We start from the raw sequence: 14,431 nt of genomic DNA on the forward strand, positions 1-14,431 counted from the left end.
TCAGAACAGGCCCTCGATCCACACCATCATGTTCCCCTGGCCGTGAAGCAAGGGCACAGCCTTCAGCCTCTCCTCATCATTCAGAGCCCACGACTCCCTGTCATACTCACTGGGCCGGTGCACCTGGGATACACAGACAGGCAGTCAGGCACACACACATACACACACACACACGCACATTTGTTTTACTATCCCTGTGGGGACCAAACAATTTATTCATATTTTCCATAACCCTAACCGTAACCCCTAACCCTAAACCTAATCCCTAACTCTAATTCTAACCCTAACCCTAATTGTAACCATAACCCTAAACCTTAAGCTTAAAATAGAATTTTCCTTGACTTCTGGTCCCCACAAGGATAGTAAAACCAAACACACGCAATATTTCTGTATGTATGTGTCTGTACGTGTGTACAATATCTGTGTCTCTGTGTATGTCTCCATTCCAGTGTTTCCCTCTAATCCTGACCAGTTCCAGTACAAACTAGAGAGGCTGAGGCTCCTCCTGTAGCTGGTCCAGGTCATCATAGCCCAGGGTGTGGTTGGCAAACATGTTGGCCATGCCACACGAATGGATGTGCCAGTCCACAGAGTCCTTGCCCTCCGCAATGCGTGTGTGTGTGGCCACCAGGGGGTAGAGGCCAGTGTGCTGGGGAGAGAGAGTCAGAAAGACGGGGCAAGCAAAGTTAATCAGAGCCAGTGGCGATTTTACCATGTAAATCCTGGTGGGGCAAACTCCCCAAATCTTTTTAGATACATGCCAGCAAAGCCACTACATAACACTAAACCACAAACTGTTACGGCCTACACAAAGCTGTCCCAACAGCAGAGCTTTCTTTTCAGCACCATGGAGTAAATCCTTACCACTGCCACACCCGGCTATCAGCGGAGCCTTGTCAGTCAATATAACTATTTGTTCAGCACTTTTGAAATGTACAGCGACAGAATTCAGAACATGGGCAGTTCTTACAGTATTCTCCCTGTACACCAAGTCAGAACCGTTGATAAATAAAGGGGGCATATAAGCAGACAATGAAAGCTCTTACAATATTCGATGATTACGTTTCTCTTAAACAGGCTATAGGCTACATGTGCATCACCAAGTCAAAACGGTAAGCTAAGTTATGAAGGAGGAACAAATTATTAGGGTGAAGCACATGGGCTACTAACAGCTTACTACACAACATACACTTAGTATTACTTTCTTAGCTACAGTATACATATCTCCCTGGCATATTACATAATTTATGCAGCAGCATACAATCAATTTTTCAACTCACCTTGTTGTGATGTGCTCACTTGAACATGAAGGTGGTGCGGAGGTCCTTCTTATGGGCACATTTTGTCATGAAACTTCGTCATCAAAGTCTGGCATTCTCTGGATTTATGGTGCTTGTGGGATTTGTGGGAACTCTGAAAAAAATTTGCCCCGACTGGGAAAATACATTACGAATGGTCATCCAACTCGGAACTCCAAGTCAGGAACTCTGCCTCTTTCTAGAACTCCAACTGACATCATGATGAGTTCCCAGTTGTCTTGAACGCACTGAAGTCTGAGATTTCCCAGTTCCAAGTTTCCAGTTGTTTTGAATGCGGCAGAAGTCATGCTGGATTCACAGCATGGCCAATGTATTTAACCTTTTCTGACCCATCTTGTTGAATGTTTATCCTTTTATACTTGGAAAAGAGACACTTAAACCCAGACTTGGACCACACACCCACTCCACTGAATAGCAGGCTAGTGATTCCTTGGCAACGCTTACAGTTAGCCACTGATTCCTTCCAAACCACTCATTGTTGAATTTGCGATTTCCAACTTGTTGTGTAATGTTTATGTCCAATGGCCGATGAGTACCAATACGTTTTATATATAATTTCTCGAAAAGGATTTGCCATTAGATTGTCGACGTGATTCATGGTGGTTACTGCTTGTCTAGCTTCCTAGCTAAGATTTTGAAAGTATGATGTTGACATTATCAGTCCAATCAAAGCTATGGTAGATATAACGTGATTTTACATCATTTTATCTGTGGCCAATGACATTGAGCCTTCTTGGATGGGCATTTCTAATGTAACTCTATGGCAGCACCCATGGGGCTTGAATTTTAGAGCTGTTTCTGTAGATTTTGTGGTGACGTAGTGTCTCCATGAGTGACAGAACACAGCCTATGACGGCGCAACTAGAGAACATTACCAACCCCCACGCTCTGTATTTTCCGCTGGCTGCCCCACCACCACCACAGAAAGCACTGAGCGAGGTTGAAACACTTTTGGAGCTGCCTTACTCAAGAAAGCAAAAAAGAGACATGTTTGTACGTGGCTTTATTAACTACTTTTTTTTCTCCATTGTTTGCAAACTGATATGTGACACGTATTGATGCCAAAATAACATGCAAACAGGCAAAAAAGAAAAGACTGGTCACAACTGACCAAAGCTATATGATATAAGATTTTGTTTAAGTGGGGGTTCCTCTTTTCTACTGTTTTGAATGGATTGGAATGGGTGGAGTACGACACTGCTCATTGTCTGTCATACTTAGTATATCAATTAAACCAGAAAGGACCCTGGTGTATTTGTGAATACACAAGTTATTGTGAAACTCTGCCAATTCTCCTCATCAACTGAACTATGTCTCCTATGTAACAATATCGCCCTCCGCTGGTTGGGATGAGTAAACACTTAATTTTACCCTCAACACAAGTAGGGTCGCAGAATGTAGCCTACTGTAAAGCACCCAGGTTGTAGCTACTAGATAAGGAATGAATGGCTATGCCCCAGCTGGTTTAAAGCCCATCCCAGGTTGTGTTCATGGTGAGTAAGCAGTAATCACAGGCGATTAGAGAAAGTTGATCACACTCTCTAAGTTCTCCTTCTGTTTGTCTCCTCCATCAACATACACATACAAATGCATGCACGTATAAACACACGCACGCATACGGAAGTTTGCACACATATATGCACGTATACACACACACAGCCAGACTCTAGTAGACACAAATAACTGGGGGGAAAAGAAGTCACCCAAAGATGAAAATAGAACACACAACCTTAGGTTAACCTCACTAGCAGGTGTTGTAGATAGCAACCTTAGGTTACCCTCTCTAGCAGGTGTTGTAGATACAGTAGAAACATTAGGTTACCCTCACTAGCAGGTGTTGTAGATACAGTAGAAACATTAGGTTACCCTCTCTAGCAGGTGTTGTAGATACAGTAGCAACCTTAGGTTACCCTCACTAGCAGGTGTTGTAGATAGCAACCTTAGGTTACCCTCTCTAGCAGGTGTTGTAGATAGCAACCTTAGGTTACCATCACTAGCAGGTGTTGTAGATACAGTAGCAACCTTAGGTTACCCTCTCTAGCAGGTGTTGTAGATACAGTAGCAACCTTAGGTTACCCTCACTAGCAGGTGTTGTAGATAGCAACCTTAGGTTACCCTCACATTACTAGCAGGTGTTGTAGATAGCAACCTTAGGTTACCCTCTCTAGCAGGTGTTGTAGATACAGTAGCAACCTTAGGTTACCCTCACTAGCAGGTGTTGTAGATAGCAACCTTAGGTTACCCCTCTAGCAGGTGTTGTAGATAGCAACCTTAGGTTACCATCACTAGCAGGTGTTGTAGATACAGTAGCAACCTTAGGTTACCCTCTCTAGCAGGTGTTGTAGATACAGTAGCAACCTTAGGTTACCCTCACTAGCAGGTGTTGTAGATAGCAACCTTAGGTTACCCTCACATTACTAGCAGGTGTTGTAGATAGCAACCTTAGGTTACCCTCTCTAGCAGGTGTTGTAGATAGCAACCTTAGGTTACCATCACTAGCAGGTGTTGTAGATACAGTAGCAACCTTAGGTTACCCTCACTAGCAGGTGTTGTAGATAAAGTAGCAACCTTAGGTTACCCTCTCTAGCAGGTGTTGTAGATACAGTAGCAACCTTAGGTTACCCTCACTAGCAGGTGTTGTAGATAGCAACCTTAGGTTACCCTCTCTAGCAGGTGTTGTAGATAGCAACCTTAGGTTACCCTCTCTAGCAGGTGTTGTAGATACAGTAGAAACATTAGGTTACCCTCATTAGCAGGTGTTGTAGATAGCAACCTTAGGTTACCCTCTCTAGCAGGTGTTGTAGAAACATTAGGTTACCCTCTCTAGCAGGTGTTGTAGATACAGTAGCAACCTTAGGTTACCCTCACTAGCAGGTGTTGTAGATAGCAACCTTAGGTTACCCTCTCTAGCAGGTGTTGTAGATACAGTAGCAACCTTAGGTTACCCTCTCTAGCAGGTGTTGTAGATACAGTAGCAACCTTAGGTTACCCTCACTAGCAGGTGTTGTAGATAGCAACCTTAGGTTACCCTCTCTAGCAGGTGTTGTAGATAGCAACCTTAGGTTACCCTCACTAGCAGGTGTTGTAGATAGCAACCTTAGGTTACCCTCTCTAGCAGGTGTTGTAGATAGCAACCTTAGGTTACCCTCTCTAGCAGGTGTTGTAGAAACATTAGGTTACCCTCTCTAGCAGGTGTTGTAGATACAGTAGCAACCTTAGGTTACCCTCACTAGCAGGTGTTGTAGATAGCAACCTTAGGTTACCCTCTCTAGCAGGTGTTGTAGATACAGTAGCAACCTTAGGTTACCCTCACTAACAGGTGTTGTAGATACAGTAGCAACCTTAGGTTACCCTCACTAACAGGTGTTGTAGATACAGTAGCAACCTTAGGTTACCATCACTAGCAGGTGTTGTAGATACAGTAGCAACCTTAGGTTACCCTCACTAACAGGTGTTGTAGATACAGTAGCAACCTTAGGTTACCCTCACTAACAGGTGTTGTAGATACAGTAGCAACCTTAGGTTACCCTCACTAACAGGTGTTGTAGATACAGTAGCAACCTTAGGTTACCCTCACTAACAGGTGTTGTAGATACAGTAGCAACCTTAGGTTACCCTCACTAACAGGTGTTGTAGATACAGTAGCAACCTTAGGTTACCCTCACTAGCAGGTGTTGTAGATAGCAACCTTAGGTTACCCTCACTAGCAGGTGTTGTAGATAGCAACCTTAGGTTACCTTAGGTTAGATCTCTCTCAGAATGACCTTCTTGATCCAAATCAGTCAGGTTTCAAGACTAGTCATTCAACTGAGACTGCTCTTCTCTGTATCACGGAGGCGCTCCGCACTGCTAAAGCTAACTCTCTCTCCTCTGCTCTCATCCTTCTAGACCTATCGGCTGCCTTCGATACTGTGAACCATCAGATCCTCCTCTCCACCCTCTCCGAGTTGGGCATCTCCGGCGCGGCCCACGCTTGGATTGCGTCCTACCTGACAGGTCGCTCCTACCAGGTGGCGTGGCGAGAATCTGTCTCCTCACCACGCGCTCTCACCACTGGTGTCCCCCAGGGCTCTGTTCTAGGCCCTCTCTTATTCTCGCTATACACCAAGTCACTTGGCTCTGTCATAACCTCACATGGTCTCTCCTATCATTGCTATGCAGACGACACACAATTAATCTTCTCCTTTCCCCCTTCTGATGACCAGGTGGCGAATCGCATCTCTGCATGTCTGGCAGACATATCAGTGTGGATGACGGATCACCACCTCAAGCTGAACCTCAGCAAGACGGAGCTCCTCTTCCTCCCGGGGAAGGACTGCCCGTTCCATGATCTCGCCATCACGGTTGACAACTCCATTGTGTCCTCCTCCCAGAGCGCTAAGAACCTTGGCGTGATCCTGGACAACACCCTGTCGTTCTCAACTAACATCAAGGCGGTGTCCCGTTCCTGTAGGTTCATGCTCTACAACATCCGCAGAGTACGACCCTGCCTCACACAGGAAGCGGCGCAGGTCCTAATCCAGGCACTTGTCATCTCCCGTCTTGATTACTGCAACTCGCTGTTGGCTGGGCTCCCTGCCTGTGCCTTTAAACCCCTACAACTCATCCAGAACGCCGCAGCCCGTCTGGTGTTCAACCTTCCCAAGTTCTCTCACGTCACCCCGCTCCTCCGCTCTCTCCACTGGCTTCCAGTTGAAGCTCGCATCCGCTACAAGACCATGGTGCTTGCCTACGGAGCTGTGAGGGGAACGGCACCTCAGTACCTCCAGGCTCTGATCAGGCCCTACACCCAAACAAGGGCACTGCGTTCATCCACCTCTGGCCTGCTCGCCTCCCTACCACTGAGGAAGTACAGTTCCCGCTCAGCCCAGTCAAAACTGTTCGCTGCTCTGGCCCCCAATGGTGGAACAAACTCCCTCACGACGCCAGGACAGCGGAGTCAATCACCACCTTCCGGAGACACCTGAAACCCCACCTCTTCAAGGAATACCTAGGATAGGGTAAGTAATCCTTCTCACCCCCCTAAAAAGATTTAGATGCACTATTGTAAAGTGGCTGTTCCACTGGATGTCATAAGGTGTATGCACCAATTTGTAAGTCGCTCTGGATAAGAGCGTCTGCTAAATGACTTAAATGTAAATGTAAAATGTTGTAGATACAGTAGAAACATTAGGTTACCCTCACTAGCAGGTGTTGTAGATAGCAACCTTAGGTTACCCTCACAAGCAGGTGTTGTAGATATCAACCTTAGGTTACCCTCTATAGCAGGTGTTGTAGATACAGTAGAAACATTAGGTTACCCTCACTAGCAGGTGTTGTAGATAGCAACCTTAGGTTACCATCACTAGCAGGTGTTGTAGATACAGTAGCAACCTTAGGTTACCCTCACTAGCAGGTGTTGTAGATACAGTAGCAACCTTAGGTTACCCTCTCTAGCAGGTGTTGTAGATAGCAACCTTAGGTTACCCTCTCTAGCAGCTGTTGTAGATACAGTATAAACATTAGGTTACCCTCACTAGCAGGTGTTGTAGATAGCAACCTTAGGTTACCCTCTCTAGCAGGTGTTGTAGATAGCAACCTTAGGTTACCCTCTCTAGCAGGTGTTGTAGATAGCAACCTTAGGTTACCCTCTCTAGCAGGTGTTGTAGATAGCAACCTTAGGTTACCCTCACTAGTAGGTTTTGTTGATAGAACAAATAAACACTGAGTGTACAAAACATTATGACCACCTGCTCTTCCATGACATAGACTGACCAGGTGAATTCAGGTGATCCCTTATTGATAAACTTGTTAAATCCACTTCAATCAGTGTAGATGTAGTGTAGATCAGTGTAGGGGCTCCGGAGTGGTTCAGCGGTCTAAGGCACTGCATCTCAGTGCTTGAGGCGTCACTACAGACACTCTAGTTTGGATCCAGGCTGTATCACAACCGGCTGTGATTGTGAGTCCCATAGGGCGGCGCACAATTGGCCCAGCGTCGTCCAGGTTTGGCCGGTGTAGGCCATCGTTGTAAATGAGAATTTGCTACTAACTGACTTTCCTAGTTAAATAAAAGAGGAGGAGACATGTTAAAGATGGATTTCTAAGCATCAAGACCATTGAGACATGAATTGTGTACGTGTGCCATTCAGTGGGTGAATGGGCAAGACAAAATATAAGTGCCTTTGAAAGGGGTATGGTAGTAAGTGCCAGGTGCACCGGTTTGCACCGAAGGTGTTCTTAATGTTTTGTGCACTCAGTGTAAGTTCACACTTTATTTGGATAGTCCAGATAGTCCAGATAGTCCATCTATAGATACTCTACAGATGGTCATGCTATCAACAAAATATCTGTTGATAAGCAGCTGCTTGCTAAGGTTACAGTTAGGTTTAGGATAAGCGTTAGGGTTAGGGTTAGGTTTAGAATAAGGGTAAGGGTTAGGGTTAGAGGTAGGGTTAGGTTTAGTAAGGGTTAAGTTTAGGGTTAAGGTTAGGATTCAAGCTGGAGTTAGAGTTAGTAGATAGTTCATTGAAATATTACTGTAGATAGTCTGTAGAGCATCTACAGATGGACTATAAAGTGTTACCAAATATAAATGTATAACCAAACCCCTGGAAAGCCTACAATTGCAGACATTATACGTTGAAGAGCACAGATAAAACAGACAACTGAAGGTAGGGCCTACATTTTCGACAACTGTGTGCTTTTCATAGCTTTACTAGAGATGTGTTGAATTGTCTGAGAAGGGACAAATAGCAAAAAAGGGGACCTGACAGAAATGCCTGGATCCTCTTCAATAGTGGGTTGAGATTAGCATTGACACGACACAAGAGCTAATCTGTTTGTTTTTACCTGTCCCTAATGTTGTTTCTGATTATCATCATTATGACACAACACTGGCGATGAACACACACGGGACCACAAAGCACCTGTATTAGGTGTATGATATTCCAGTGTGTTTGTATTGTGCCTCATGCTACTGAGAGAGTTATGGAGATATTTAAGTGTTTACTCGGGATGCTTTTGTGGTTTTTGACAGTACTGTAATAATGGGTGGTGTCTCTTTTAGTTCCTTGTAAGATGTAGGCCGACCATCATGAGAGACTTATTCTGATCATATTCATATTCTGATGTGATTGATACCTTTCAGCTTTTGTGAAATGTCTCCCTAGGTAAAATAGTTGTTCCCTTAGGACAAACCTTTTTTCATTGAGATAGTCAGTTGACTTCTGGAGAGGTGTTTAGAAACTGGAAACATGCTACCGTGGCACTGCATTGTGGGACAATGAGTCCTACTCTCAGTGACATCGCACCAGAACTCGGCCATCTCTCCGATCTTCATGGAGGTGAGCAGGGTCTCCCAGATCTCCAGCTTGAACATGTTTTCAATCATGGGCACGTCCAGACCCTTACTGTCGTCTGTCACCTTACATTCATCACACAGCTGGGTACAGAAATGGAAGGGGGGGGTAAAAGGAGGATAGGGATAATGGAGGAGGATGTACAGTATGAAAGAGGTGGAGGAGAGAAAAGAAGAGAGGGAGGGGTGGTTTAGAGAAAAGTCGGATCAGAGTCATTTTCCTCCAGATTCTCCAGTTTCACCAAATGCCACCCCTTTATGCACTGACCATACTGTTGTGGGTATGTGGTCCCTGTTAACAGGCAGGATGCAACATCTTGTACCATGTCATTACTAATGGAATGAATAGTGTCATATGACTCCATAAGTAAGACAATTTTATTTGTCCTGATTTGAGTGAAACAAACATTATTTTTTATTTTCAGAATCTACATAATGTTCTAGAATCTATTGCAACCATCTTCTTCACAGTAATCAGATTCGTTTGGAATTGGAGACAAAGCACTGGACGAGTAACTGTCTGTGGCCTGGAGAAAACCTCCACTATTTGAGAAAGAGGATAGAAAAGTCGATTGATGGAGTTATGTGAAAATAGATAGATCGAGAGATTCATATTGAGAGAAATAGAAAGAGAGAAAGACTGAGGATTATAAATTAAATAGATAGAGAGATCGAAATGGATGAATTTGGATAGCGATAAAAAGGTTGACGCAGAGGAATAGGTAGAGATGGAGAGATTGAGGCCTACCTTGGTCCCAGTAATGAACCGGGGCATCTCAGCTGTCCCTCCATACAGGATGGTTTTCTTAATGCCTTCCACACCAGGAGCACGGTCCCATCCATATCTGAAGACATCTTCCTATATGTCTGTCTGTGTACAGTAAATACTGTAAATAGCTATGTATATGTTTCTGCTAAGGTAGCCTATAGAAGGTGTGAGAGTTATGAACACACATTAATGTTACTCCTCGATGATTAGGAAAGAAAGAACGAGATTAAGAATCCCTCCTCCACTCATCTCCTTCTCCCCTTCCCCCATTCATCCATCCCTCAATCAGCTCTTCTCAACGTTTCTCCTGATGACAATCTATAATCTGACATCCAGAACGGGATTAAAAAAAACACTACTTCAAGCCCACAGTTACAAATCATTGTGATAGGGGCATAATGTGAAGCACTTAGAACACGGACATCCTTATGATGGCTTGCTACTCTCACGCAGTAATGGTTCTGAAACAGTATCAGACATTTTGAGGCTGTTATTGATATATTGCTATCTGAAATACATGCTTATAACTCGTAATAATGGTTTATTACTGGTTTATTATTAAGTGTTGCTAAAGCTTCTAGTTTCTATTCAGTCATGATCAAAGGGAAAAGAAGAAGACCGTCGTCCATCTCATAAAGGTCTGTCCGACTCCTTCCCTTTTAATATCCTGTGTTGCTGAGGTAGAAGTGAATATAATAGAATGTATTAGATATTTTAGAGTAGAACATGGTTTACATTCCACAGGAAATTTCCTGGATTTACCAAATATCAGGATGAATAGATAGACATTTCTCAGTGCTCTTTAAGACTCCGATGTCAGGGTAGGCAATTATCCAGCACTGGTACTGTGGACTCTGTGACCCCAGCTTCATACATCACATCTGCATCCCATATGTGCTGCTGAGTGGTGTGTATGTGTGGTGTGTGTGTGCGTCCATGCGTGCCTGTGTGAGTGAGTGAGTGTGTGTGTGTGAGCGCACCCATGTGTATTCATGCAGACGTGTGTATGTTTTAAATCCAAAGCTCCTGTGGTGGTGTGTGTTGCAGCCAAATCCAGTAAATAGTGGAGCAGCATTTCAACTCAAGTAAAGAGAACATCAGGGTGTGTGAGTTTCTTTTCCAGAAATTCAAACTCTTTTCAGGGAACTCTAATAGGCTACTCTAATATACGAATAAGAACCAAAACAGCCTTCAGGTAACTGCCAAAATAATGGAAACACTTGAGTAAATGAAGGATACAAAGTATATAAAAATAGGATGCTTCCACACAGGTGTGGGTCCTGAGTTAATGAAGCAGTTCACATCCCATCATGCACAGGGTCATGTATACCTATGCGGGTATACCATGGATATACCCGCATAGGATGACAATGTCCCCAACCACAGGGCACAAGTGGACACTGAATGATTTGATGAGGATGAAAACAATGTAAACCATATGCTATGGCCATCACAGTCACCAGATCTCAACCCAATTGAACACTTATGGGAGATTCTGGAGTGGTACCTGAGATAGCGTTTTCCACTACCATTAACAAAACACCAAATTTCTTGTGGAAGAATGGTGTCGGATCTTTTCAATAGAGCTCCAGACACTTGTAGAATCAATGCCAAGGTGCATTGATGCTGTTCTGGACCGTAGTGGCCCAACGCACTATTAAGACACTTTATGTTGGTGTTTTCTTTATTTTGGCAGTTACCTGTATTTTTAATGGCTTTATAGTACATTATGAATCTATAATATGGTCATTAAAGGTCATATGTACAGTAGGTGGAACACTAGACCCTATAAGATAACAAGCTGATCTCAAGTTTGCATTTCACCAATCATGTGGTAATCAGGATTGTGCAACAGCGCCTTATGTACCTGGACCATGGCCAGGCTCGTAACAGGATGATTTGTCGCCCTCGTGTGGCTGCGTCAGGTATACACACACTTAAATGAGCAGGTTTTACTGAAATTAGTAGGTCATAGGAGCAGCAGTTGAATGAATAATTGAATGAATGAACGGACAATATTCATTGTCCTTCAAGACTGAAGTCTTAGTGAATGAAATGGCCTCATATATTGTCCTCAAAGATGAGATTATAATGTGATAGAGCACTTGAGTTCAGTTCTATGGAAAACATATCATTGCTGTCTGAATAGGAAAAACTAGTTTGACCTAACCCTGTGTCTACTGTATAACACATACTGTATGTTAATATATTTACACACACACACACACACACACACACACACACACACACACACACACACACACACACACACACACACACACACACACACACACACACACACACACACACACACACACACACACACACACACACAGGGAGAGAGAGCATCAGAGAACGGCGGGGGTGGGGTGACGCAGGCTTTATGAGTGAGTCACTCTGACACGAAGACTGACTTACAGCACCATAATCACCCAGTTACGTCTTCAACAGGTGTAGAGATAAACAGCAATGCAGCCATTTTTGTCTCAACATCAAATCATTTCTGGGTAACAATTAAGTGCCTTACTGTGATTGTTTTCAATTCAAATGAAAAAAATAAATAATTAACAGCTTCTTAGCAAAGAGCAGTTTCTCAAGCAAGAATTTGGCAATGACTGTCTGGGAGTGGTCTGAGTGGAGAGGGGAAAACAGAAGACTAGCTGTTATTGGCAGAGGTTTGGAACTCTTTCTAATTTACTAATTAACCAGACAGGCCAAAATTCCATCCCACCAAATCAGGCTGTAATTTCAGGCAGTATTTTCCAACAGCTCTCACACTAAAAGGGCATTATCATAATTTTCACAATTTCACAGAATTATTTCAACCTCATAGTATGGAAATATACATAAAACATACACGACATGGCCAAAAGTATGTGGACTGCTCGTCGAACATCTCATTCCAAAATACTGGGCATTAATTTGGAGTTGGTCCCCTCTTTGCTGCGATAACAGCCTCGACTCTTCTGGGAAGGCTTTTCATTAGATATTGGAACATTGCTGCGGGTACTTGCTTCCATTTAGCCACAAGAGCATTAGTGAGGTCGGCACTGATGTTGGGTGATTAGGCCTGGCTCGCAGTCGGCTATCCAATTCATCCCAAAGGTGTTTGATGGGGTTGACATCAGGGCTGGCCACTGCAGGTCAGTCAAGTTCTTCCACACCAATCTTGACAAACCATTTCTGTATGGACCTTGCTTTGTGCACTAGGGCATGTGTCATGCTGAAACAGGAAAGGCCCTTCCCCAAACTGTTGTAACAAAGGTGGAAGTGTAACAGTATAGCTTTCGTCCTTCTCCTCGCCCCGAACCAGGGACCCTCTGCACACATCAACAACTGCCTCCCATGAAGTATCGTTACCCATCGCTCCACCAAAGCCGCGGCCCTTGCAGAGCAAGGGGAACAACTACTTCAAGGTGTCAGAGCGTGTCAGAGCGTCAGAGAGTGACGCCACCGATTGAAACGCTATTAGTGCGCACCCTGCTAACTAGCTAGCCATTTCACATCGGTTACACAAGCACAGAATCGTCTAGAATGTCGTTGTATACTGTAGCGTTAGTTCCAGTGAAGGGAAATCTTAAGGAGCCTGAACCATGAAAACAGCCACAGACCATTATTCCTCCTCCACCAAACTTTACATTTGGCACTATGCATTTGGGCAGCTAGCGTTCTCCTGGCATCTGCCAAACACAGATTCGTACATCGGACTGCCAGATGGTGAAGCGTGATTCATTACTTCATTACTCATTGCGCATGGTGATCTTAGGCTTGTGTGCGGCTGTTCAGCCATGGAAACCCATTTCATTAAGCTCCCAACGAACAGTTTGTGCGCTAAAGTTGCTTGCAGAGAAGGTTTGGAACTCATTAGTGAGTCTTGCAACCGAGGACAGACAATTTTTACTCTCTATGCGCTTCAGCACATGGCGGTCCCCTTCTGTGAGCTTGTGTGGCCTACCACTTCAAGGCTGAGCCGTTGTTACTCCTACACGTTTCCACTTCACAATAACAGCACTTACAGTTGACCACGGCCGGTCTAGCAGGGCAGAAATTTGACTAACTGACTTGTTGGAAAGGTGGCATCCTATGACGGTGTCACGTTGAAAGTCAGTGAGCACTTCAGTAAGGCCATTCTACTGCCGGTGTTTGTCTATGGAGATTGCATGGCTGTATGCTCGATTTTATACACCTGTCAGCAAAGGGTGTGGCTGAAATAACCCAATCCACTAATTTGAAGGGGTGTCCGCATAGTGTTGGACAGTCACGTTTTTGAGTGCACTGGACCTTTACTAATCTGTGCTTCCTCTATGTTCGCATGCATGGGGTTCACCCTGTGACTGTACACCTATTTAGCCACCATGGAAACACAGCTCTGATGCATTTAGTTCCCTTTGATGACGTCATAAGCTATTTGTGTTCATGTCATCTAGCTGCAGCTATTGAAGCATATTGAAAGGCCATTCATTCATAAATAGAACTGAGTCTGATGCTTCAGTGATGGAAAAAGACACACACAGGTGCTCTGACGTGTGTGCCACTTTTCTTTCTATGGCTTCAGAGGGAGAGAGAATATGTGTTTGTGTGTTTGTGTGTTGTGTGTGTGTGTGTGTGTGTGTGTGTGTGTGTGTGTGTGTGTGTGTGTGTGTGTGTGTGTGTGTGTGTGTGTGTGTGTGTGTGTTTGTGTGTGCAGTGTGTGTGTGTGCAGTGTGTGTGTGTGCAGTGTGTGTGTGCAGTGTGCGTGTGTGTGCAGTGTGTATGTGTGTATGTTTGCTCTACTTATGCTTCAGTAACACGTTAGGTTTTGTAGCATGTGTGTGTGTACTCCTTCCTTACATTGACATTCAGCGCTGAGCCAGCAGAAGGGCAACCACCAGCAGGGGTACAGGAGAACATACCCTGGCCAGACATCTCCTCTTACCTGCCTCATCCTCTCACTGTGACAGACACGCACACACACACAGGCACATCTCACACACACAAGAAAGCAAGTATGCACACACATGCACA

The 14,431-nt window shown here is 44.4% G+C and overlaps 1 pseudogene; it reads right to left on the reverse strand.

Annotated features, from left to right (window-relative positions):
• LOC118396858 (aryl-hydrocarbon-interacting protein-like 1) lies at window positions 1-11,853 on the reverse strand (annotated as a pseudogene).
• Between the last annotated feature and the right edge of the window lie 2,578 nt (window positions 11,854-14,431).

Source organism: Oncorhynchus keta, chromosome 18 (genome assembly GCF_023373465.1).
Source record: "Oncorhynchus keta strain PuntledgeMale-10-30-2019 chromosome 18, Oket_V2, whole genome shotgun sequence".
Classification (NCBI taxonomy): Eukaryota; Metazoa; Chordata; class Actinopteri; order Salmoniformes; family Salmonidae; genus Oncorhynchus; species Oncorhynchus keta.